The sequence below is a fragment of the Phyllobates terribilis genome, unplaced genomic scaffold (assembly GCF_046119375.1).
Source record: "Phyllobates terribilis strain yellow unplaced genomic scaffold, ASM4611937v1 Scaffold_4__5_contigs__length_816908805, whole genome shotgun sequence".
NCBI lineage: Eukaryota > Metazoa > Chordata > Amphibia > Anura > Dendrobatidae > Phyllobates > Phyllobates terribilis.
In genome coordinates, this window is record NW_027362764.1 from 161986976 (window position 1) to 162013755 (window position 26780).

General features: G+C 40.9%; 1 long non-coding RNA gene across 1 annotated transcript in view; it reads right to left on the reverse strand.

The window, feature by feature from the left end:
• Window positions 1–19655: 19655 nt before the first annotated feature.
• LOC141265148 (uncharacterized) overlaps window positions 19656–26780 on the reverse strand; it is a 67656-nt gene continuing 60531 nt past the window's right edge. The window contains exon 3 of the long non-coding RNA XR_012320056.1: window positions 19656–19837. This is a non-coding gene — a long non-coding RNA (uncharacterized lncRNA). The remainder of the gene's footprint in view (window positions 19838–26780) is intronic.

Genomic DNA, 26780 nt, shown 5'->3' on the forward strand with positions numbered 1-26780 from the left:
CAAACTGCTTTACAAGCGTTTTCGCAGCCGTAAAAACGCCGCAAAAACGCTACAAAAATGCTACTTGGGCACTTAACCTTAGAAGCAGAACATCATGATAAGGGACAGCGGGAGATAAAATGAACATTGCTACAATCTATACGTGATAGGGAATAAAACTTAATTCTTTGGACAGAACAAAAGCGCTCAAGGCCCCAATATACCCAGTGACAATAAGATAGATAGAGAAGCACAATGAGTATTTTCTTTAGAACCTGCGCTGTCACTACAATTATAAATGTCTGCAATTCTTCCTGTTTTATAAGATTAATTCACTAGTCTCAATGTGCTCACTGCAGAAATGTGCAATCACAGCACCAATATTCTCCAGCAGTAATTGTAAGTGAAAGATTGTTACTTTACTATAATGAATATTAGTGCTAGTCATTATAGAGCAGTAATTTCACAGATCAGTAAATGACTATGGCAAAAGTTAAAACAAAAGAGAGTAACAATCTCCATATATAAAGCTCTGTAAATGTGCCTGCTACTAAATGTCTTAATCTTATTTATTTCTTCTTCTGGCAACACCTTAGGAAACAAGTTTAGCTTTATCAGTAGATTCTGCACAGAAAGTAAAGTGTAATTTCTCTGTTTTTAGAGATAAGATATTCAGCTGCAATTAAATGTGTCTATATATCTTAGATAACTGTCAGCCAAACATTTCAATCCACAGCTAAAGCCCTCCTTACACATTTGATATCGGTCCCTGAACAATTGTTTGTCCGACAGCTTTCTTTCCCATTCTCACCCATACACGGGAATGTTCGGCTTTGCCAAGTTCTCCTAAGTTCTTGATGAGAGCTACTGCCAGATTGCTCTGATGGCGGCTTATATTCCAGAGGGTGAACGGTTAGACCAACACGTAAATTCCTTCTCTCCCCTGGGATTATCTATAAGGAGACCGTAGGGGTCCCCCATACACAATAAACTGCTGATCCCACTGATATCTGCGGGTTTGGAGACTATTTTAATGCATGTGGGTGCCTTTACTCTCTTGGCTCCTCATTCCATGTATTCTCAATTTGGCCAATTGTGCATGTGTTCTGCATACGGATTCTGACTGAGTGTTGTAGATTTCAGATTTCAGCCGAATTATTCAGAAAGTTCGGGAAAATAAACTGTTTTACTTGGGCCATACAGCAACCATTATCTGCATCATCACAATATGGAGGATTACAGGAAGAAACTGACAAAAAATAAAAGGGGTCACAAAAAACTTAAGAATTAACACAGTGCTATCTGCTGTTTGCTCAATACAGTTCCCACAGCATAGGCCAGCGATTATTGTATAATCCAATATTGTGACCCCTTTTGATGTGGAAAATTAAAGGAAACTTGCCCCTTCGGCATTGCTCTGCTGTGCAGAGAACTATGGGGAATTCCTATGTTGTAATTCCTTACACAAGGTGGCTGATAAAATTTGTGTGGAGATAAATGCTGTAGCTCATCCATGGACTTAACTAGCAATATTACCCACCATCGATCACCAAGTGGTGGCATATTCCAGCAGAGCCCCATGGATCACTAAGTGAAGACATCATCTAGCAATATTTTCCTTCACTTCCTATGGTAGGAAATTACCTTTATGGTACTTGATCTATGACTTCAGTGACCAATTGCTAGCAAAGACACTTTGTATACCATGTTGCCAATTGGGCCAAGTGTCGGAGAAATAAGTTTGAAACTATTGCGCAAATGAGTTGTAATGTTAAACACAGAGAAAATTAATTTATAGAAACTATATAGAAAGTTAAACTAGTGCCAAATAAATAGAAGCTGTGGTGCTGGTATAAAAAAAGACAAACGTGTGAATAAGGAAACCGAGCTGACAGTAGTATTGAGGAAATGTGAATGGTTGCTTAGATACAACGTTCAGAAATATCCTGTATAAACAATAAGTAGGTGTTGTTTTACTAAAATGCACCATGCCATAGACACATTTGCTTTCTAGGAAAGGAGCATATAGTAAAAGTCTGAAGTAATCCATCTATGTATTTGATGTTGATAGGATAAACCGTAGGCCAGCTTTAAACATCCACATTTTAAGGTTCATGTACGAACTGCGATTTGAGGATGGGCCTGTAGTAGTGGGAAAGGACGTAGCCTTCCTTTGGCACTGAAAGAGTTAAAAGAGAACGTTCCCATAGTTAGATCTCTCTGAGCTGCCGTTAGGTCCAGTTAAGGGGTTAGCTGTGATGATCCAGCCAGTAGAGTAGAGGGGGAACTTAGTGCCATGATCAAGCATAAAGTGTGTATAAAGCTTGTCCCTGATATATTTCCTTGTGGGGCTGTAGTACTTTTAATCTGCCACAAGATGCCAATGTCGGGTGCAGCTGCTAGTGAGAGCCTGCTACCAGAATGACAGTGAGGAATTAACTGCCGCAGGGGGCGGGGCATCCCAGGTAACATCTGGAGAATCTTCCAGAAAGTGTCAGAGTTGTGACAGGAAGCCTTACGGATGGACAGCCAGGGAAATAGGCTGCTAGGGTAGATGGGGGCTCCCTACCCTCAGACAGTGGATAAGCAGTGTAAATATCTCTTCACGCAGGAGTCCCATTAGCCGGCCAGAGAAACTCAACAGAGGTATTGAGGACCCTGAGGCACTTCTAGTCTGCAGGTAGCAGAGGAAGATAGGACTCCAGGCTAAGTCGTGAGGGAGATATAGCATCCGGATACACTGCCGCTGGTGAGGAAACTTCTCTTCAGCTAGAGAATAGAGTTAGAGAGATGCTTCACCTAAAGAGGGCACCAGGGCTAAAGATGTTTCTAGCACCTGTATGGGATATGAAAACCTGTTGGGCCTTATCCAATGTACCTGACTGTAAATACTGTATATACTCCTCTCCCCCAACTAAAATCCCAGTTATGGTTAAGAACTTCATGTTCTCAGAATTTATTGCTGCCCTGGTCGCAGAAGATAAATGCCTGGAGACAGCAACGATCGGATGGTTTGAAGTAAGTGAAGAATGTCACATACCAAGCCACACATCAGAGGGAGGACACAAATTGTCTGTAGGTTGTCAAAACGAGCAGGGGCTACAACCCGCCCACGACTACCTCGCTGGGGCACCTTACAGGCCTACCGACCTAAAGTAATGGTCCATTTACACTGCAAGATTATGGTGAACGAGTGTTCATAGGAGTTCATTAGCCGATAATCATGCAGTCTAAACAGGTTGCCGATCACCCAAAAAAAAACAAGCAAAACTCTCATTCGTGAAATTATCTTTTGGTCAATCTAAAAGATCATCGATCTCAGCAGTGCATCATCCTATATCGACAGCATGGTGGCTCAGTGGTTAGCACTGTAGCCTTGGAGCGCTGGGGTCTTGGGTTCAAATCCCACCAAGGACAACATCTGCAAGGAGTTTGTATGTTCTCCCTGTGTTGCGTGAGTTTTCTCTGGGTTCTCCGGTTTCTTCCCACACTACATTTTTTCAATCTGGAGGTCCCCAATCCTTGGCTTGTAAGTCCCTACTATAGGCTTGTGATATAACTGCTAGACTGGAAGTTTTGAGGTGAGTCTAGCAAACAGCCAACACACATTTCAGTTACTGGCGTGAGAGAACAGGAAGACATGTAATGTTGTTATGTCACTATGGCTCCCACCTACTCCAGTGTGAAATCCATTACCAACTCATGACATAGGCTTTCTGGAATGTGCATCATGAATAGTTTTAACTCCTCATCTTTCCAGAAGACCCATTTCCTGCCGTCCTCTACGATCTTGTCATAAGCAAGGTTTGGTAAAGTTGAATAAAAATAAGGGCAGGTCACAAACACGTAGTGGCAGGCAGGTAATAGGTTTGGCAAAGAGGTAAGGATACATGCTTATGTATAAAAACTTAAAATGTTTTTTCATTGCCTCTCATTTCTACCAGATCTGGCAATGAGCATGGAGCTATTAACATGAATAGGTCATGTGCATAATGGTTGCATTGGATGTTGCTTATGACCTTTTCTCAGTGTTAAATTTGGCTCTAAAGGTGATCCAAGGGGTAACATTTCTCCTTGCGGAGAGTGACATGTCAAGCCTGACATGCCAAGGTGAGAAGACTTTTAAGCCGCTATGCTCCTCTGGGAAATATGCAAATCGTCTCTTCAGAGAGGAAGAGGACTAGAACTCTAGTGCCACCTATAGGAAGTAACAATCCTAAAAGTCAATATCGACTCTCTAACAAGCCTTGTCACATGACTTAGGATAAAAGCCAAAACCAAAATCTCAATTTGCAGACACTGTGTTTTGGGTACTGCCCCTCGTCATTGTAAAGTGTGAGATCTGGTTTGGCTGGGTTACCCCTTGAATGCCGGGCAGACGCCTCTCACCCAGCCAAACCAGATCTCACACTTTGCACTGACAAGGGGCAATACAACGAAGCACAGTGTCTGCAAATTGAGATTTTGATTTTGGCTTTTATCCTAAGTCATGTTACAAGGCTCGTTAGAGTCGATATTGACTTTTAGGATTGCTACTTCCTATAGGTGGCACTAGAGTTCCAGTCCTCTTGCTCTAGGGGTGGGAAAGGCTGGAGACCACTGATCTGATCTAGCTATGGCTGAATATAGTGCAAAGGTGATTTCATCATTAACAAAACAAAATGGAGCCTTGTAATACTACTGGGTTATGTCATCACATACAGCACAGAAGGACCTACAGTAACGTAGGTTGAATAAAGACCTGGGTCCATCCAGTTCAACCTTTCTCCCCCAATTGTACTCCCTACACTAACATACTAACTTACTGGGACTTGGCCTTACAAATGTGTTATTACCATTTTTATTATTGCTGCACTATTAAAAATGAACCCGTTTATAATGTTTTAATTAGTTTTATATTTTGTATTACTCTTGTGTTTCTAATAATGGTATTACTAAAATCCCTACGCCTAAATCTGTTGATCCAGAAGAAGGCAAAAACCCCAGGAAATTCAGCCAATTTGCATCACGGGGAAAAATTCCTTCTTGACCCGAAGAAAAGGCGATCAGTCCTAGAACCCTGGATCAAACTTAATTATGATACTAGTTATGTAATTACTATTACAGTATTAAATGTTCTACTATAGGTGTAATATTTTGTCTAATTTAACTGTAGCCCACAATGTTATGTGTATCGAAGAAATCGTCCAGCCCTTTTTTGAAAGCTGTTATAGTGTCGGCCATTACTACCTCTTGTGGTAGGCCATTCTACAGTCTGACTGTAAAGAACCCTTTCCTGTTTAGGTGACGGAATCGCCTTTCTTCCACCCATAAGGAGTGCCCCCGGTCCTTAGTATGGTCATTGAAAGGAATAAGTCATGTGCTAGTCCTTTGTACTGACCACACATATATTTATACATGTAAATGAAATCCCTTCTGAGGCATCGTTTTTCTAAGCTAAACAGACAACTTTTTCAACCTCTCATCATATGAGAGGCCTTCCATCCCTTGTAATAATCTAGTTGCCCGCCTTTGAACTGACTCTAACTTCTGAATATCCTTTTTAAAATGTGGAGCCCAAAACTGAATCCCATATTCTAGATGTGGCCTCACCAGTGATTTATAAAAGGGTAACTGTACATTAGGATCGTGGGATTTTATTTCTCTTTTTATACATCCTAAAATCTTATTTGCTTTTGTGGCTGCTGCTTGACATTGAGTACTGCTGCTCAGCTTACTTGTAACCAGAATACCCAAGTCCTTCTCCTCTTCTGTAGTCCCGAGTATACTCCCATTTAATGTGTATGCAGCAATGCGATTACTCCGTCCTAGGTGCATTACTCTACATTTATCTAAATTAAACCTCATCTGCCAAGTGTTTGCCCATTCAGTCATCTTATCCAGATCGTTCTGCAATATTGTAACGTCAAGATCAGATTTTAATATCCTACAGTTTGGTGTCGTCAGCAAAAACTGACACTTTACTCTCAATCCCATCCCCAAGGTCATTAATAAAGAGGTTAAAAAGAATCGGTCCTAGCACAGATCCCTGCGGTCCCCACTGCTGACTCTTTGTTTCCTATCATTTAGCTAATTCCTTACCCATCTGCATATATTTTCCCGCTTTCCTTGCTTCTGTAGCTTCAGTATAAGGCTGCTATGTGGTACAGTATCAAATGCCTTCTCAAAGTCCAGATAAATCACATCAGCCGCATTACCAACATCCAAATTTGCACTTACCTCCTCATAGAACCCCAACATGTTGGTTAGACATTGCTTGTAGCCTCTGTTTTGTGAAGAGAGGGAGCCTCGTGCTGATTCACATAGCTTGAAGCAATGGGAGATAAGATGGGCCTCCTCTTCTTATGGATCCCATATATACCTATATATATATCTATGTAGATAAAAAGTAACGAATGGAGGCAGCACTCCATTTGGTACTTTTTATCTGGTTTCGTTTTTGCCAGGGAGGCTCTGCACCCACATTGGTGTTAGGCTATGTGCCCACGATGCAGAAATGAAGCAGAAAATTTCTGCAGCATTTCTGCATCTCCCTGGCAGAAAAAACGCATGCAGATTGTGCATGCGTTTTTCCTGCAGAATACATGCGGATTCACATGCGTACCCACATGCGTTAACGCATGTGTTTCCGTATGCGGACTGACAAGCACTTTCCAAGAGATAGCATCACTTGGAAAGTGCTTGACAACTAGGTCACACTATATAAATCCTTGCAAAAGGCATGGATTTATATAGTGTGACCGTAAAAATAAAAAAATAAAGCTATACTTACCCCCGATCCCCCGCCGCATGTGCTGACGCGCTCGTCCTGGCTCCTTCCGGGTTGCCAGCATCTCGCGAGACAGCCCGCGGTCACATGACCGCGACGTCATCTCAGGTCCTGGAAGGAGAAGCGCTGCAGGGGCCGCCGGACAGGTGAATATAAACTTTATTTATTATTTTATTCTTTTTTTCACAGGTACAATGGTACCCAGGTCTGGATGAGAGTCTTCTCTCCTCCACACCCGGGTACCATCCGCACATAGAGACGCATAAAATCCGCTTGTACAAATGTACAGACACGGATTCTATGCGTCTCAATGCAAGTCACTGGCGGAGCTTCCGCAAAATTAATGAACATGCTGCGGATTTATTTGCGCTGCAGAAACGCTGCGGAAAAATCCGCAACATGTGCATTGACATTGCGGAATGCCATTGGGGACCATGGGGTGCGGATTACCATGCGTTTTTGATGCGTTTTGGCTGCGGAAATTCCGCAGCATAAACGCATGAAAAACGCATCGTGTGCACGCAGCCTAACTCCTGCTTTTCTTATTTTTTTTTATCTATCTATCTATCTATCTATCTATCTATCTATCTATGTATCAATCACAAAAGTGTGTGTAGTATATGGAGAGCATAGAGGGAAGTCTTATCACACAAAAAGCAGGTGAGCAGTTACTGAGTAAAAGCAAGAAACTCAACTAAAATTTAGGAGAATCTTATTGTCTATTTTACCTTTTAAATATTTTTATTTGATCTTTCAAATAAAATGTAAAATATAATACAACAAGAAATTGGAAATTTATTGATGATCTATATCACTTTCGCAAGGATTTTACCAGATTACCACTTACCAGATGGTCATCAGTGTAGTCCAGCTTTAGTATAGTATTATCACATATTCTTCTTCCATAGAAAAACTCTATAAATAATACATAAACTAACCAAAATAATCCCACCCCCCATAAACTCCTGTCTCTTTTGCTTTATGACAACCTATAACTGTAGCTTATAGGGCCCATCAGAAAAACTGCAATCAATCTGACCAAATGAAGCTTGTCTGGAACACACTTTTTCAATATAACAAGAATTTTACATTGGAATTTTTACTCTGAACCACAGGGCTGGTGAATGACTTTATATTCCCTAGATCCTTAACGTCATACATTACCTGAGTTGTATTTTGTAGCTCTGCAGCAAAAGATTTGTGCACATGATGTCTTTTTCAGGCAGACAAACCCGCCAAATTTTTCAAGAAGGCGTTTAAGGAAACGATGGTGTTTTTTTCCTGCAGCATCTTTTTTAGTGTTTTTTTGTTGTTTCCTGATGGCTTTTTTCAATGTTTTTTACCATCTGCATTTTTTTTAGCTTTTTTCCAGTATTTTTGTGGTCTCTTTGTACTGTCGTCTTCTGGATTTTTTTAAATTCCATTCAATAATTAAGAATCAGCTAGCATTTTTTCAAGCAAAAACTCTGGCAAAACACTCAAAAAGAAGAACGGGGCGTCTTCCAGGTGTCTTTTGGGATTTCTCAATTACTTATATTGTAAAGCATTGAGCGTCTTGAAAAATGAAAACGCCCGAAGAATTGTCATGTAACTTCTTTTAACTGTTTGGCATCTTTGGAAACCTGAAGCGGTTAGAAGACATGCAAAATACTGAACATATGAACAGCAAGTCGTGTTTACATAGTCCATTCTTTTTTTTTCTTATTGACGATTTTTCAAGTGGCTTTCACAGTGGACTCATCTGAAAAAATGTTATGTGCACATACCCTAAAGTTGTTGTTTTAGAGATATTTCTGGGATTTTAGGATTTATCCAATCATCCAGTAAAGACTCCGTCAGGTCCTGAGGAGTAAAGCGGTTCTGAATACAAGATTGACTGACACACATTACAATTTAATACATTGAAAAATAAAAATAATCTTTTGACATTTGACTAAAACCATTGTCAAATCGTTAACAAGACACTTCAACATCACAGTTACCAAAATGTCTGATAAAAATATGAGTGTCTATTCCAATTATTTATGGGCCACATGTGCTGCATGACTGCCAAAATTGCCATTATTTTTCCTTGACTAAAAATGCAATATCTACATAGAGATGTATAAAACAGTATTCACTTTCTTGAATTATGTTATGTTGTTCATTATTTATAGCTTATGAAGAAGTGCAAAATAATTGCTCAGAAAAAATGTCAGATGAAAATCAATATGTCCATTGTAAACAAATCCTTTCACTGCAACACAAACTTGACTTTAACTTAAATGTCAGTAGAGAAACAACCATTATGTTCTCACTAACATTCTCAAAGCTGCTATTTATTAAAGAGTATGCTGAATGAATGGTACTGTGAGTAAAAAGAGGTACTGTCAGCCTCTATTTTGGTATTGACCCACATTTAAATGAAATTGGTCTAAGATCTATGTATTTACTCTGTTTTTTATTTTACAAAAAAATATTCAGTATAAACTAGCAAATACAATCACTAGCATTTCAAGCTATGGAATTTAAATAGCCACTTATTGGCTGTCAAACCTATTCAGCGATTGGTCCTCTAATTGGCTGGAAAGACTGTCACTCAAAGTATCTGGATGTCTATGTGTATGGCACATGCACCACCTGCCAAAGAGACAGAAGTGGCAGTGCTTGGCTGAGAAAATTGGCGCACTAACTAGGCAAAGTTAAGAAATGTTCAAAATTCAGGTTTTTTTCTCATATGCAAAAAAATAACCAGTTTTCATCAGTGTGCTGGATCCAATTTTTCCCCATTATTAATCTGTGCGTCATTCATTTTTCTTGTATGCATACTGAAAAAAAAATAAATATACATTTCTCAAGCTTCTCCAACACACCAGTTAGCGAAAAGAAGTACACTGATGCAGCCCTGTTCATGTTCATTTTTTCCCTGACCTGTTCACTTAAATAGGTGAGTTTGGTCCACAAATCGAACCACTGTTTTTAATTCGAAACCAACACTGACATCACACAGAAGACAAAAATGGACTTGTGAATAAGGCCTATGTTTTTGACAAAGAACTGTGCGAATGTTCTAATTAGAATCACAATGGAAGTGGTATTCAGTAAGTTCTCACATATCATCACTTTTGAACAATTATAGATTTCCTAAAGGAGAAAAAATGTGGCGCTATCTAAGCGTAGTAATATTTGATCAATTAAAAGGGTGAGTATCTATAGGAAATAGCTCACCTGATGCTGTTGTGCAAGCAGAGGCACAACTCTCTCTTGTATTATGGATGAATTTGCAAAAGACTGCGGCTGACCTGGTGAGGTGGGATTGAATCCTGAGACAGGAGTATCCCACAATGAGGATGCCAAAAAGGAGAACCAGGTGATGGCGCTGTCTTTGCTACCAAGTGAGATCAAGGTGCAGGAACTTCAGGTTGCTCGTTGTGGAATACTCCTGTCTCAGGATTCAATCCCACCTCACCAGGTCGGCCGCAGTCTTTTTTTAAAAATTCATCCATACTACAAACGGGAGTTGTGCCTCTGCTTGCACAACAGCATCAGCAACCTGAAGTTCCTGCACCTGGAACTCACTTGGTGGCAAATACAGCACCATCACCTGGTTCTTCCTTTTGATATCATCACTTTTGACATTTTAATGATGCATTTGACACCAAAGTTTATAATAAATGTGGCTAATTTTTTTTCTACCACATTTTAATTCCATATCTTTAACCCCTTTACCCCCCCCAGGGTGGTTTGCACGTTAATGACCAGGCCAATTTTTACAATTCTGACCACTGTCACTTTATGAGGTAATTACTGTGAAACGCTTCAATGGATCCCGCTGATTCTGAGACTGTTTTTTTGTGACATATTGTACTTCATGATAGTGGTAAATTTCTTCGATATCACTTGCGTTTATTTGTGAAAAAATGGGAAATTTGGCGAAAATTTGGAAAATTTCACAATTTTCAAAATTTGAATTGTTATGCCCTTAAATCAGAGAGATATGTCACACAAAATAGTTAATAAATAACATTTCCCACATGTCTACTTTACATCAGCACAATTTTGGAACCAAAATTTTTTTTATTAGTGCGCTATAAGGGTTAAAAATTGATCAGCGATTTCTCATTTTTCCAACAAAATTTACAAAACCATTTTTTTAGGGACCACATCACATTTGAAGTGACTTTGAGGGGCCTTTATGAAAGAAAATACCCAAAAGTGACACCATTCTAAAATATGCACCCCTCAAGGTGCTCAAAACCACATTCAATAAGTTTATTAACCCTTCAGGTGCTTCACAGGAATTTTTGGAATGGGGAAGAAAAAAAATTAACATTTAACTTTTTTCACAAAAATGTTACTTTAGACCCCAATTTTTTATTTTTGCAGGGGTAACCGTAAAAAATGGAGCCCAAAATTTGTTGTGAAATTTCCCTTGAACACACAGATACCCCACACGTGGGGAAAAAAACACTGTTTGGGCGCACGGCAGGGCTCAGGAGGGAAGGAGCGCCATTTGACTTTTTGAATGTAAAATTTGCTTGAATAATTAGCGGACGCCATGTTGCGTTTAGAGAGCCCCTGATGTGCCTAAACAGTGGGAACCCCCCATAAGTGATATCATTTTGGAAACTAGACCCCTCAGGGAACTTATCAAGATGTATGGTGAGCACCTTGAACCCCCAGGTGCTTCACAGAAGTTTATAACATGGAGCCGTAAAAATAAAATTTTCACAATTGTCCCACAAAATGTTTTTCAGCCCCAGTTTTGCATTTTCATAAGGGTAACAGGAGAAATTGCACCATACACCTTGTTGTGCAATCTCTCCTGAGAAAGTCAATACCCCATATGTGGGGGAAAACCACTGCTTGGACTCACGGCAGGGATCGGAAGGGAAGGAGTGCCATTTGACTTTTTGAATGTAAAATTTGCTTGAATAATTAGCGGTTGTGCCCCTGATGTGCCTAAACAGTGGAAAACCCCCACAAGTGACACCATTTTGGAAACTAGACCCCTCAGGGAACTTATCTAGATGTGTGGTGAGCACCCTTAACCCCCAGGTGCTTCACAGAAGTTTAGAACATGAAGCCGTGAAAATAAAAAAATCTAACTTTTTCCACAAAAATGATCTTTTAGCCCCAAATTTTTCGTTTCACAAGGGTAAGAGGAGAAAATGGAACCTAAAAACTGTTGCGTAGTTTCTTCTGCGTACGCCAATACCCCATATGTGGGGAAAATACACTGTTTGGGCGCACATCAGGGAAGGAGCACTGTGTGACATTTTGAACGCAAAATTGGCTGGACTCAAGAGCGGACACCATGTCACATTTCGGGAGCCCCTGATGTGCCTAAATAGTGGAAACTCCATTTTGGAAACTAGACCCCTCAAGGATTTTATCAAGGGGTATAGTGAACATTTTGAACCCAGAGGTACGACAGAATTTGATAACATTAGGTCATCATATTGAATAAGTTGTCATTATTCTTGAGCGCAAGTGCTCTCTACTTGAGTTTGCATCGGGTACTCGGGTATGTACCATGTATCACGGGTGCTCGAGTGACATGCTCATGAGTCCCTGTCCCGCATGTTTCACGGTTGTTAGACACCCGAAAAAAAACATGCTGGGATTGCTTGTGCATGGCAGGCGATCCCAGCAACGTTTTTTTGGCCGCGAAGCATATGGGGAAGAGACTCGAGCATGTCACTTGAACACCCACGATACTCAGTGCATACACGAGAACCTGATCTCAAGTAGCGAGCACTTGCACTCAACACTGGTCGCCATATCATCATCATTTTTTTTTTCTTTACTTTTGAAAAAATCCCAACCCTAACCCCAACCCTAATACAACCCCAACCCTAACCCAAACCCCAACCCTAGCCCAACCCTAACCCTAACCCCAACCCTAACCCTAACCCCAACCCTAGCCCAACCCTAACCCATGTGGTATAAGTGACTAGATGACTTTATTCTTCGGGTCGGTGCGATTACAGTGATACCAGATTCATATCGTGTTTTTATGATTGTCAGCTGTCACACACTAAAAGAAGCTTTTTTTGCAAAGACTAGTTTTTGCATCGCCATATTTTGAGAGGTATAATTTTTACATATTTTGGCTGACAGAGCCATGTGATGGCTTGCTTTTTGCGGGACAAGTTGACATTTTTATTAGTACAATTTTCGGGCATGTGACATTTTTTGATCATTTTCTATTCCAACTTTTGGGAGGCAGAATAAACAAAAACAAGCAATTGTTTTTATGGGTTTTTTTTTATGCTGTTCCACGTGTGGTAAAATTGATAAGGCAGCTTTAGTCTTCGGGTCAGTATGTTTACTGCATTTATATCGTTTTTTTATGTTTTGGCGCTTTTACACAATAAAAACTATTTTCTAGAAAAAATAATTTTTTTGTATCACTTTATTCTGAGAGCTCTAACTTTTTTATTTTTCGGATGATGGAGCTGTTTGGCGGCTTGTTTTTTGCGGGACAAGATGACATTTTTATTTACATTCGTCTTTTTGATCGCGTGTTATTCCATTTTTTGTTTGGCGGTATGATGATAGAGCATCATTTTTTGCTTCGTTTTTTTTTTTTTTTTTTTACTGTGATCACTAAAGGGGTTAACTAGTGGGACAGTTTTATAAGTCCGGTCGTTCCGGACGCGGCAATACCAAACATGTGTACTTTTATTGGTTTATTTTTTTCATAATAAATAAATATTTGGGGTTTAATATATTTTTATTTTTTGGGGATTATTTTTTTCATTTTTTTTTTTTATATTTTTACAATTTTTCTTTTCACTTTTCTACTTTTTTTTTACTCTTACACATTGTCCCACTATGGGACTTTCACTTTTTGCAGCCTGACCGGCTGCATGGCATAGAGAGCAGCAGCTCCCTATGCCATGCAGCCTGTGTCAGCGCTGCACACAGGGCAGACATTACTTTGGTCATGCACTGCGCATGACCAAAGTAACGTCCTGCCTTCTGGTGACCCGTATTTTGTGATGACATCGGGTCGTCAAGACAACATCCGGAAGCCGCCGCAGACATTGCGGGACACCGGCAGGAGAGGTGAGTATAGCAATAACCTCCTTCTTGCCACCGCAATGCTGCGATCGACTTTGATTGCAGCATTGCGGGGGTTAATGTGCATCGAGCGGTGCCTGACACCAGGTGTCAGCTGTGACAATCAAGCTTGTGTGCGGGCGCGATCGCAGCGCGCGTAATAGTACGTAGCTAGCCCTATAGGCCCAGGGCGCAGCCACGTACTATTACTGACATGGTCGTAAAGGGGTTAAAGTTGTTTTATTTTGATGATCTACAACCCCAAGTCCAAAAAAGTTGGGATGTAGTGTAAAATGTAAAGAAAAGAATAATGCAATAATTTGGAAATCTCTTATAGCCATATTTTATTCACAAAAGAACACAGATCAGAAGTTGTACGTATTTTTCCATTTCATTTGAAAAAATTAACTAATTTAGAAAATGATGGCAGCAACACATCTCAAAAAAGCTTGGACAGGGCCATATCTATTATTGTGTAGCATCCTCTTTTTTTTAGGTAAACATATGGGAAGTGAGGACACCAAATTTTGGAATTTTGGTAGAGGAATGTTGTCCCACTCTTGTCTGATATAGGATTCTAGCTGCTCAAGAGTCCTGGGCCAAAGTTTTTCATTTAATAAAGTGCCAAATGTTTTCTATAAGCCACAGGTCTGGACTTCAGGCGGCAAGTTCATCACCAATCTCTTCTTCTCAGAAGCCATGCTGTCGTGATGGATGTAATATGTGGTTTAGAATTGTCTTACTGAAATATCCAAGGCCTTCAAGTGAAATAGACGTCATCTGGGTGGAGCATATGTTGTTCTAAAACCTTTATAAAGCTCAGTATTGATAGTTTCTTTCAAGATTTGTAACCTGCCAATGCTGTACGCATTAATGTAACCCCATACCATCAGAGATCCAGGCTTTGGAACTGTGAGCTGATAACAAGCTGGATGATCCCCTCTCCTTTTGAGTAAGCAGGACATAGTATCTGTGGTTTCATAAACAATTTCACATTTTGATCATTTAACCACAGAACAGTTTTCCCTTTTGTCTCAGTCCACTTTAAATGAGCTTTGACCCAAAGAAGCTGGCAGCGTTTCTGGATTGGGTTGATACATGACTTTATCACTGCATGATAGAGCTTTAACTTGAATTTGCGGTTTGCACGCCAACCTGTGTCCACAGACAATGATTTCTGAAAGTATGCCTGAATCCATGCGCAGTGATTTGCACGACCGAATCATGCCTGTTTTTAATGCCGTGCAGCATAAGGTCCCGTAGATCATGAGCATCCAATATTGACTGTTGGCCTAGTCACTTATACACATAGATTTTTCCAGACTCTCTGAATCTTTTGATGATATTATGGACTGTAGGTGGTGGGATATTCAAAGTTTTTGCAATTTTACCCTAGGAACATTTTTATGACATTGTTTCACAATTTTTAGATACAGCTGTTTACAGATTAGTGAAAATCTCACCATCTTTGCTTCAGAAAGACTCTGCCTCTTTAGCTTGCCCTTTTTATACACACTCATGTGACTTAGTTGAAAATTGACCCTCCAGATATTTTTTATTAAAACCACTTATTTTTCAAGCCTTTTATTAACCCTGTCCCAACTTTTTTGATATGCGTTGCTGCAATCAATTTTTAAATGAGTTAATTTTTTCAGATTAAATAGAAATGTGTCTAAGTTTCCACTTCTGACTAGTATTTTATTTTATGTTGTCAATAAAATATGACAGCAAAAAAATTACCAAATCAGTCCATTTGTATTTTCTGTACATTTTTCACAGCTTCCCAACTTTTTTTGCAGCTGGGGTTGTAGATGAATACTCATCTGTATTCCAGGTTTGGTGATATAGTGGAGGCAACTGACGACATTATTGACAATTAAAGTGAAGAGTTTTCAGACAGTGGCCCCAATTCATAATAGTGTTTTTGCTACATTTCTGACATGAAACTGCTTAAAATGTCACACAATTTTTGCTCACCTTGTAATTGCACAAAAATGTGGTTAGTTTTACATCAATCATAATCAGGTCCACCAAATTATTGAAAAGAAAAGCAACATCATTTTTTGATTATGTAACAGATGAGCACATTTTCTGGGGGCATGGGAATTGATTCGTAATTGCTAAATTTACTAGTCTCTGCAGTTTATCCTTCATCTTTTATTGTTTTTATGTAAAAAAAAAAAGTGGTGTAAACTATGACAGAAATGTACTACAGCCCCTAACTGGGGTACATTTCTTTTGGTGGCACACAGCAGCTAAAAGATGCATCATTTTCATTAAGAGTCGCACGCATCTTACTCCTGCACACTCTTTATCAAGACTGGTTTGCAGTCTTAGTAAATCGGGGCAAGTGTCTTTATTAACAGAATTCTGCTTTAAAAATTAATTTCTGAAATTCATGTGTGCTATCGCATAGCAAGAATTCATGTATTTGTCTAGTTGACAAATTGATATTTTCCAATTACAAAAGTTATAAAGTCTAATACATTCTAATACATTTGTCCTGGGAGCACATTTAAAAGAATATTTAGTTAATATCAGGACCGAAAATTCAGTGGGTTCCCTATTAAGTCAAAGCACAGTTCACAAAGGCTGTCAGCTCCAGAGTATATTACACATTGGCAGAGGGATGGACAATGTTAGAAGTTGTGAATAGTAGATAAACCTTTGAATCTGTTACATCTTGCCAAAAAAGAACATTTGCTGTTTTCAATTGGAATCATTTTAAAAAATGTGTCAGTGTATGAATATTGTGAATATGTACTTGGTATAGCGCCATCCTGGAGTTCTTTTGATTCCATCTCAGAAACTTTATCTAAAAATCGGTGATCACTTCACCAACCACATACAAGAGAACTTGGCTCCTACAGTCGTTGGCTTCTTCTGCCTTCTCATTATCTTGAGAGTTTCTGTATAGCCATATTACAGCACAGTTTTGTATAAAGTTATAATAGAGCTTCTATTATAGTGGATGTTGTTTCACTGTAGCTTCATATTTTTTCTTTGGTGCTTTAGATGTCACACTGTAGTAAGTGGGATTATATAAAACACTAGAGGGTTCATTTATATTATACAAACTCCAAAGTTGCAGTAAAATTAAGTAGCACTATTCTGCACAGTAATGAATACAAGAATTGATTGAATCTTTTGAAACTCACATTCACAAGGTTCTGCAAATATTTTTACAAAATTTGATTTGCTGTAATTAAATTAGCAGTAAATCACAGTTACTCCAATTTTACTAAAAAGATATGTTTAATATATAATATTTATTTTATATTAATAACTTTTAGGCTATGTTCCCACAATGAGCTTTTGATGCTGCAGAATTTCTCCACCATTTCAGCACTTATTTATTTAAATTAGGTTACTTGCGTTTTTATGCGCGGTTTTTTATGAGTTTTTATCAGGTTTTTTAAGCTTCAATTTTTGTTTCTTTTTGGTGTGTCATGCTTTAACCCCTTCACGACCTTGGAATTTTCCATTTTTGCGTTCTCGTTTTTTACTCCCCTTCTTCCCAGAGCCATAACATTTTTATTTTTCAGTCAAAATGGCCATGTGAAGTGTAACATACCTGGCGGCGTCCTTGCAAAGTGGTTCATCTCCCACTGTGCAAGAGCGCGCACTTGATCTCCAGTCCAGTCTGCTAGCCTGGCTTCCCTCCATGCTGTCTGCTTGCCACTGTTTCTGCTGCTTAAGGGTGGCGCCCGATCACTTCCTGCTTCTTATAGCTGCTGCAGGCACACCCCTTGTGCGTCCTCAGCCTATTGCTGTCTCTCACCTGGTATTTAACCCAGCTCCTCCCTGGAATCCATGCCTGAGCATTGTGTTCTGCCAGTTGGCTTCCAGTCACTGATGTGCCAGGTCTTGTCTATGCTTCCTGCCTTGCGGTATCAGTTCCCGTGTCTGAACTGTGTCCTGTCTGAACTATCTTCTAGCCTGTTGTCTTCTGCCTATCCTGGAGGCTGTATTTCCAGGACAGTGTGAACACGCTCCTAGCCTGTTCTTTCCGCCTTCTAGGGGCCACATACCTAGACCCGTTCCTGTATCTTGCCTGTTCCTGTCTGAATACTCTCCTAGCCTGTTACCTGTTTTTCTCTATGTCCGTACCTTCCCTTTTCCTGCAGAATCTGATCCCGTACCTAACTCCTACTCGTTGTCCCTGTACTCCAGTTTGTGAGTTTAGAGTCCACTCGCTACTTCATTGCAAGTATCCTGTGCGTACCTGGTTCTGCCTTTCCCTTCCAGTCTGTTCCGTGTGAACAGAGCCCTGTCCCCTCTACTCTGCCTTGCTCACCGCTCTGGCAGTTCTCGCTCTGCTCTGACCCTTTGCTCGCTGCTCCGGCAGTCTCGCTCTGCTCTGACCCTTTGCTCGCTGCTCCGGCAGTCTCGCTCTGCTCTGACCCTTTGCTCGCTGCTCCGGCAGTCTCACTCTGCTCTGACCCTTTGCTCGCTGCTCCGGCAGTCTCGCTCTGCTCTGACCCTTTGCTCGCTGCTCCGGCAGTCTCGTCCTGCTCTGACCCTTTGCTCGCCGCTCTGGGCGGCCTCACTCTGCTGTTTGTCCACCGCATCTGCGGTTCAGTTCCTGAGTCCCAGTCTGTACTGGGTCCTATCCACTCGGTGCTCCAACCTGTCGTACCTGCCAGTACCTCCCTGCCTGCATACCAGTCATGCTTACCAGCATCCGCCAGTCTGCATACCAGCCATGTCTGCCTATACCCAGCAGTCTGTGTGCCAGCCTAACCTGCCTGTTCCTGTATTCCCCTGTGTGGGTCAACAGCCGTGTCCGGGGTCTGCCCTGGAGTAGCACCTGGTCCCTCTGCTCGGTTCCTCCTTGGTGCACTGGCATCGTATGCCGTAGTGCGACCCTGGTCGGATCGGGTGGATACTTAGTTAAGCCCCTCCAGGCATTCACTCTCCGGCACGGTCCAGTGGAATCACTACATATACACGCACAAGCCACTCAGCCCGGGCGTGTGCATTACATGAAGGCTTGTTTGTGCCTGAAAACATGCAGGCTCAGCGCCAGAGCAGGCATGGAATTCAGGGACATGACCTATGATGTACCTATACGTCATCGGTCGTGGAGGGGTTAAATAAAGCTGCTTTGTTTTTAATTCTTTCTGGTATATTTCTTTCTGAACAAAACTTTTTGATAAACTTAGGTGCAGATTACATGCGTTTTTGATGGGTTTCCGCCGCAGAAATGCAGTAAAAACACATGTGCGTTTTTCACCAGCGGATTTTACCAGATAAAAAAGTTGTATATAAATAACAATGATATCACTGAAAACATCATCCTACATTCACCTCTGTCAGTGCTAAAAAAAAAGATATAGCTTTCAGAATATGGTGATGCATAAAAACACTCTTTTTTCTACAAAACTGTTCCTCCTGCTGTGCAAGAGTATCAAAATATAAGTAATTGAAATGTGGTATCGCTGTAATCGTACTGACCTGAAGAATAAAGTTGTCTAATCACTTTTACTGTACGGTGAACAGAGTAAAACATTAAATAAAAGCTATTTGTAAATTGTTATTTTTTGTTCATTCTGCTTCTTAAATTCAGAATTCAAGCTAATAACAAATTTTATATACCCCAAAATGGTACAAATATAAACTTCAATTCAGCTTCGTCAGCAGAAAAAAAGAAAAATTATAGCTTTCAACATATGCCAATCAAAAGACGTAAAAATCAAAGTTTAAAATATGCAAATTTTTCTACATTTTTTTTTCAAAATTTTACATAAAATAAGCATAAATCTTAGACCAAAAAAGTAAAGTTGATAGGTACATCCAAAAAATAGATAAAATCTTCAAATTTTATTCCATAAGTATCAAACAATTAAATTCTACATGCTGGTGATAGAAAAAAACACTCTGACGCGTTTCTGGCACTGTGTGCACTCTTAGTCATAGAGAATGGTTTTGATTCACAGCCTTCCGTGATTGATGCAATCTTCTACAATATGTAAAAAGGTGGTGGGTATTTTTTTTGGGCGATTCACAATCAGATCGCAATTTGCTCAAATTCTCCAAGACCTGCAAATTTCATAAAAATCAATGCATTAAATTGATTCGATCATTTCTAATAAATATCAAAAACTTTTCCAATCTGAGGACTATGTCCAACATCAGCATCTTAGAATTGTGCTCTAAAATAAAGCTCATATACTGCTTAGTTTAGCCATATTGATATTTTCTTAGATGAGCTCTTCAGAAAATCTACATTAATAATATAAAAATACCATTTGCCTGCACTTAATAAGATAAGGTGCAGATATCGCAATGAACAATAAGGCTATGTGCCCACAATGCGGATTTAATGTGTTTCCGCGGCGGCATTTCCACTGGGGAAACGCATTAAAAACGCTTGTAAGGCTATGTGCCCACGTTGCAGAAATGAAGCAGAAAATTTCTGCTTCATTTCTGCATGTCCTTTCCCGGAAAAACGCATGCGGAATTTGGCAAGCGTTTTTCGCGCGTTTTAGAAGCGTTTGGGACATGCGGAATCGCCTTGCGTTTTTTATTGCATTGACAAGGCAATTCCGCATGCGTAAACGCAAAATTAATGGACATGCAGCGGATTTTTGAGCCCATCAAAAACGCTGTGGAAAAATCCGCAGCATGGGCATTGAAATTGCGGATTGTCATTGGGGACCATGGGGGGCGGATTACCAAGCGTTTCACAAGCGTTTACGCTGCGGAAATTCCGCAGCATATACGCTTGTAAAACGCTACGTGGGCACATACCCTAAAGTTGTCTGCCATGTTTCCCAATGATAATCCGCAAGTGCTGTGCACATGATGCGGAAATTTCCACTGCGGATTATTATTGCGGAAAATTATTGCAGCACAACCTTTAATTGTGCGGAATCACGTCAAAATTGCCATTAACTTGCATTGGACCGCATAACATTCGCATGACTACATGCACACACGCGGATATTATGTGATTTAATGCGCGGATGGTACTCGGGTCTGGAGAAGAGGAGACTCTCCTCCAGACTTGGGTACCATAGTACCTGAAAAAAAAGAATTGAAATAAAAAAAAAACATATACTTACCTTCTGATGGCCCCCTGTCTGCTCCCGGCAGCGCTGCTGGCTGTTCGGCTGCTCGCGGTGGTGTAAAAGGACCTTCCATGACGTAATTTAGTCATGTGACAGGTCACGCGACCGCTGATGTCCTTTTTAGAGCACCGCGAGACACCGAAGAAACCGGACGCACCGTGGAGGAGACCAGGGGCCATAGGAAGGTGAGTATAATGGTTTTTTTTTTTATTTTACAACATTTTTATTCCTTTTTTTACTATTGATGCTGCATTTGCAGCATCGTAACTTGGTCACACAACATAAATTCATTCTGGTTGCATGGATTATATAGTGTGACCAAGTTGTCAAGCACTTTCCAAGTGATGCTAAAATTGCTTGGAAAAGCGCTTGACAACCCGCATGCAGAAATCACATGTTCAAAATGCTTCTACCTGGCAAAAAAAAATGCATGTAAAATCCGCATGCATTTTTTTGCCAGGGAGATGCAGAAACGCTCAGGAAAAATCTGGAGCATTTCTGCATCGTGGGCACTTAGCCTTAGGGTTACTTACCCACAAGGTAACTGAGAAAAATGTACACATTTATGTCCAGAAATGTCAACTACTTATTTTATGCTAATTCTGTCCTAGTCTGTAAGTGATGAAAAACCTGACACCTAATTTAGACTAGTCACCTAGAATCAGAATAGCATCCAAGCATTTGGCAGTAATGTTTGGCATTCATTCACAGCAGCTAAAGGAATGTAACAAAGGATGGATTAGAAAAAATGTTTAGAAATTAAATGCAGAAAAATATGAACATTTCTAGAACACCACTCACCATCCACAGCAAATTTTACTCTAAAGTATTCCAGTCTGTCAGCACATTTTACCTGAGCCTTTTATCTGTACACCAATGACAAGAACATTTATCTATTGATAGGGAGATTTTTAAAGACTACTCCAGAAGCATAAATGGATAGCAAAATGGAGAGCAAGACTCAACGGATTACCAATATGAGTAGTGTCAAAAATTCACATGCAAAATACCTGAAGCTTTTTTCATTCGTTTGTACATGTGTTTTTAGCTTGAGCTTGTTTTAGCAAGCTGATGTTTTTATTGATACTATTTTGGGGTACATACATTGTTTAATTTGCTTTTAATTCCATTTTTTGTGAGATGTGTTGGGCCTGAAAAACAGCAATTCCATAGTTTTTTTTTTTCCTCTTTACAGCATTTAGTATACAAGTTAAAGGCGTTGTCAACTACTTGGACACCCCCTTCTCAATCACTGTTACCCCCAGAAAAATAATAGCATCTATACTCACCTCCGGTGCCGATGCTGTTCCAGCGGTGTCGGCACTGGCTCTCCCGGACCTTTTGTGATATTATTACACACGATCCCAGTCAATCAGTGGCTGCTTCACTGACCCTTCCATTGGACAAATCAGACATCTGCAGGAAGTCAGAGCTACAGCTGCTCTCTCACCTCCTTCGAATGACAATTACGTCACTGAGGAGGCCGCTGATTGGCCGCAGGGATCGCGTGCCATAACAATGTCATGTGAGCCTGGGAGAGCCAGTGCTGTCACCGCTGCAATGCGCCAGAACCAGAGGTGAGTATAGATGTTATTATTTTACTGGGGAAAAGCATAGTGATTGAGAAGAGGTTTTCAGTGTACAGAGCAACTCCTTTAATTACTTTTATATATTGGACTTTTATATATAGTCCAATATATATATACAGTTGTGCTCAAAAGTTTACATACCCCGGCAGAATTTTTCCTTTCTTGGCCTTGTTTCAGAGAATATGAATGATAACAAAAAACTTTGTCTCCACTCATAGCTATTGGTTGGGTGAAGCCATTTATTGTCAAATTACTGTGTTTTCTCTTTTTAAATCTTAATGACAACCAAAAACATCCAAATGAGCCTGAACAAAAGTTCACATGCCCCAGTTCTTAATACCGTTTATTGCCCCCTCTAACATCAATGACAGCTTGAAGTCTTTTGTGGTAGTTGTGGATGAGGTTCTTTATTTTCTCAGATGGTAAAGCTGCCCATTTTTCTTGGCAAAAAGCCTCCAGTTCCTGTAAATTCCTGAGCTGTCTAGCATGAACTGCGCGCTTGAGATCTCCCCAGAGTGGCTCAATGATATTGAGGTCAGGAGACTGAGATGGCCACTCCAGAACCTTCACTTTGTTCTGCTCTAGCCAATGACAGGTCGACTTGGCCTTGTGTTTTGGATCGTTGTCATATTGGAACGTCCAAGTACGTCCCATGTGCAGCTTTCGGGCAGATGAGTGCAAATTTTCCTCCAGTATTTGCAGATAACGTGCTGCATTCATCTTTCCTTCAACTTTTGCCAAATTTCCTGTGCCTTTGTAGCTCACACATCCCCAAAACATCAGCGATCCACTTCCGTGCTTTACTGTAGGAATGGTGTTCCTTTCATCATAGGCCTTGTTGACCTCTCTCCAAATATAACGTTTATGGTTGTGGCCAAAAATTAATTGAGTTAATTCCAAAGAGCTCAATTTTTGTCTCAACTGACCACAGCACCTTCTCCCAATAACTCACAGAATCATCCAGGTGTTCATTGGAAAACTTCAGACGGGCCTGCGCATGTGCCTTCTTGAGCAGGGGGACCTTGCAGGCACTGAAGGATTTTAAACCTTTAAGGCGTAATGTGTTAGCAATGGTTTTCTTGGTGATTGTGGTCCCAGCTGCCTTGAGATCATTAACAAGTTCCCCCCGTGTAGTTTTAGGCTGATCTCTCACCTTTCTCATGATCAAGGATACCCCACAAGGTGAGATTTTGCATGGTGCCCCAGATTGATGTCGATTGACAGTCATTTTGTATTTCTTACATTTTCTTATTATTGCACCAACAGTTGTCTCCTTCTCACCCAGCGTCTTACTTATGGTTTTGTAGTCCATTCCAGCTTTGTGCAGGTCAATGGTCTTGTCCCTGACATCCTTAGAAAGCTCTTTTCTCTTGCCCATGTTGTAGAGGTTAGAGCCTGACTGATTAATTGAGTCTGTGGACAGGAGTCTTTTATACAGGTGACTATGTAAGACAGCTGTCTTTAATGCAGGTAACAAGTTGATTAGGAGCGTCTAACTGTCCTGTAGGAGCCAGAACTCAAAATGGTTTGTAGGGGATCAAATACTTATTTCTCACTGCAAAATGCAAATAAATTTATCTAATTTATACAACTAGATGGTGGCCCGATTCTAACGCATCGGGTATTGTAGAATATGTATGCGGCCGACCGGGCGCAATCAGCAAGCGGTGTTTAAATTTGGTGCCAAATCGCTGATTGGTCGCAGCCAGCGACCGCGACCAATCAGCAAAGCGGTGTTTAAACTTGGCGCCAATATCGCTGATTGGTCGCCAAATTTAACAGATAATCCCTACATGTGTTAAAGCTGTCCAACAGCCGTAAATCATGTAGACGCAGGGACTCTAACATAATATACAAGCATGCCGAAGATACTCGGTAAGCACGCGAGCATGCTCGGTTAAAGGGTTAAACGAGCATGCTCGCTCATCACTAATTGCGACCCAAAATCCTTTGGTAATCTTCAGATTTCATGATACCTTGTACACAGTCAAGGCTCCCAGTGCAGGAGGCAGAAAGACAACCCCAAAACATCTTTACACCTCCACTATATTTGACTGTAGGTACTGTTATTTTCTTTGTAGGCCTCATTCCTTTTTCAAATTAACAGAATTCTGTGCTTTACCAAAAAGCGCTATGTTGGTCTCATTTGTCCACAAGAGTCTTTCCCAGTCTTACTCACATAAATTTTGGCAAACTGCAGTCTAGCATTTTTATGCCTCTGTGTCAGCAGTGGGGTCCTTCCTGGGTCTCCTGCCATAGTGTTTCATTTCATTCAAATGTCGACGGATAGTTTGCACTGACACTGATGCACCCTGAGCCTGCAGGACAGCTTGAATTTCTTTGGAACTTGATTATTGCTTATCAACCATCAGGACTATCCTGCGTCGCAACCTTCCATCAATTTCTCTCGGCCGTCCACATCTAGGGAGATTAGCTACAGTGCCATGGGTAGTAAACTTGATTATCTTGCGCATTGTGGATAAAGAAACATCAAGATCTCCGGAGATGGACTTGTAACTTTGAGATTGTTGATATTTTTCAACAATTTTGGTTCTCAAGTCCTCAGACAGTTCTCGTCTCCTCTTTCTGTTCTCCATGCTTAGAGTGGCACACACAGACACAAAATGCAAAATTAAGTTAACTTCTCCCCTTTTTATCTGGTTTCAGGTGTGAATTTCATATTGCGCACACCTGTTACTTGCCACAGGTGTGTTTGAACAAGCCTATTTTTATCCGGCCCATTTTTTTTGTTGTTAAATTATGTTTTTTTTCTCTGATTTTTTGTTTTGTTCCAATACATAAAAATTAAATAAACACATGTATAACAAAACATGTGTAACTGCAATAATTGTTTGTGAGAAATACGTCATTTTCTGGAACAATTCCGGCCAACACTTTGGGCCATGACTATACAGCTCTGGCAAAAATTAAGAGACCACTGCACAGTTTTCTAAAAATACCCATCTCTACATGTCTGACAGCCATTCCATTCCAGTGTCAGTTGAATTCCAACCAAAGTACACCTCATTCTACTTAATGAGCTTCTGATTAGGTGATCACCTGAACAAAAATCTTATGTAACGAGAGAAAGTATAAAAAACACTGCTGTGCTCTTCACAATCCTCTTGCAATAGGACAAGCTGGATGGCAAAACAAGTGCTAGGAATAGCCCAAAAGTAATTTGAATGGAAAAATAACTTTTAACCATGCCAAAGGAGTTGAAAAGAAAAGTCTTGAGTGAGGAAAAGAAGGGCTCAATTCTGGCTTTACTAGCAGAGGGATACAGTGAGCATCATGTTGCCTCCATCCTTAAAATTTCGAAGACGGCAGTCCATTACAACAAGGTCAGGCAGCAGACATTGGGGACTACAAAGCTACAGACCGGCAGAGGGCGAAAGCGACTCTCCACTGACCGGGATGATCGTCATCTTATTCGAATGTCACTCAGCAACCGCAGTATGACATCAAGTGACCTACAAAAGGAATGGCAAATAGCAGCTAGGATGAAGTGCACGGCAAGAACAGTTCACAACAGGCTCTTAGAGGCAGGCCTCAAGTCATGTAAAGCTAGAAAAAAGCCTTTCATCAATGAGAAGCAAAGGAGAGCCAGGCTGAAGTTTGCCAAACACCATAAGGATTGGACCATAGAAGACTGGAGTAAGGTAATCTTCTCTGATGAGTCTAATTTTTAGCTTTGTCCAACACCTGGTCGTCTAATGGTTAGACGGAGATCTGGAGAAGCATATCACTCGCCCCCTGGGCCGTGGGGCACTCGGATCCGGGCAGTATGGGAACGATGGGAGTAGTAGTGGCAACCCGGTTCCGTGGCTCAGGGTGGTCAGGCCAGTGGTAGTCCGTTATGTGCTGATGTTTATGTCCGACTACGCCACCCGTGGATTTGCGGTTATTAGGAACCGCCGCTGCATGCAGACCGCTGGGGCTGATGAGGTGTGACTCCCCACGGGAAGAGTGCTTCCCCAGGGCAGTATAGTGGATGGTGGGAGTGATGGTAGTGAGGGTCCCAGTGCTGATAGTGCTGGAGAAGCAAGGAGCACACAGACAACAGGTTGCAGTCCAGGGTCTTTACTAGAACAGGTAAATTGACCCATAAACAGTCCCGGCTAGGAGGGGGACCTGGATGTCTGAGAGCAACGGGGAAATTGGCCCTGGTCAGGGTGAGGGTGTAGGCCTACCGTGCTTTCTGCGCTCCTTCTGGCTATCTCCTCCTGATAGGGTAACAGCCCACGTTTCCGAGCTTTCCGTGTATTCTCGCCTGTATGGCCTGCGACGTGGGTTCCTTTCTGCTCCCAGCCTTGTACGGCT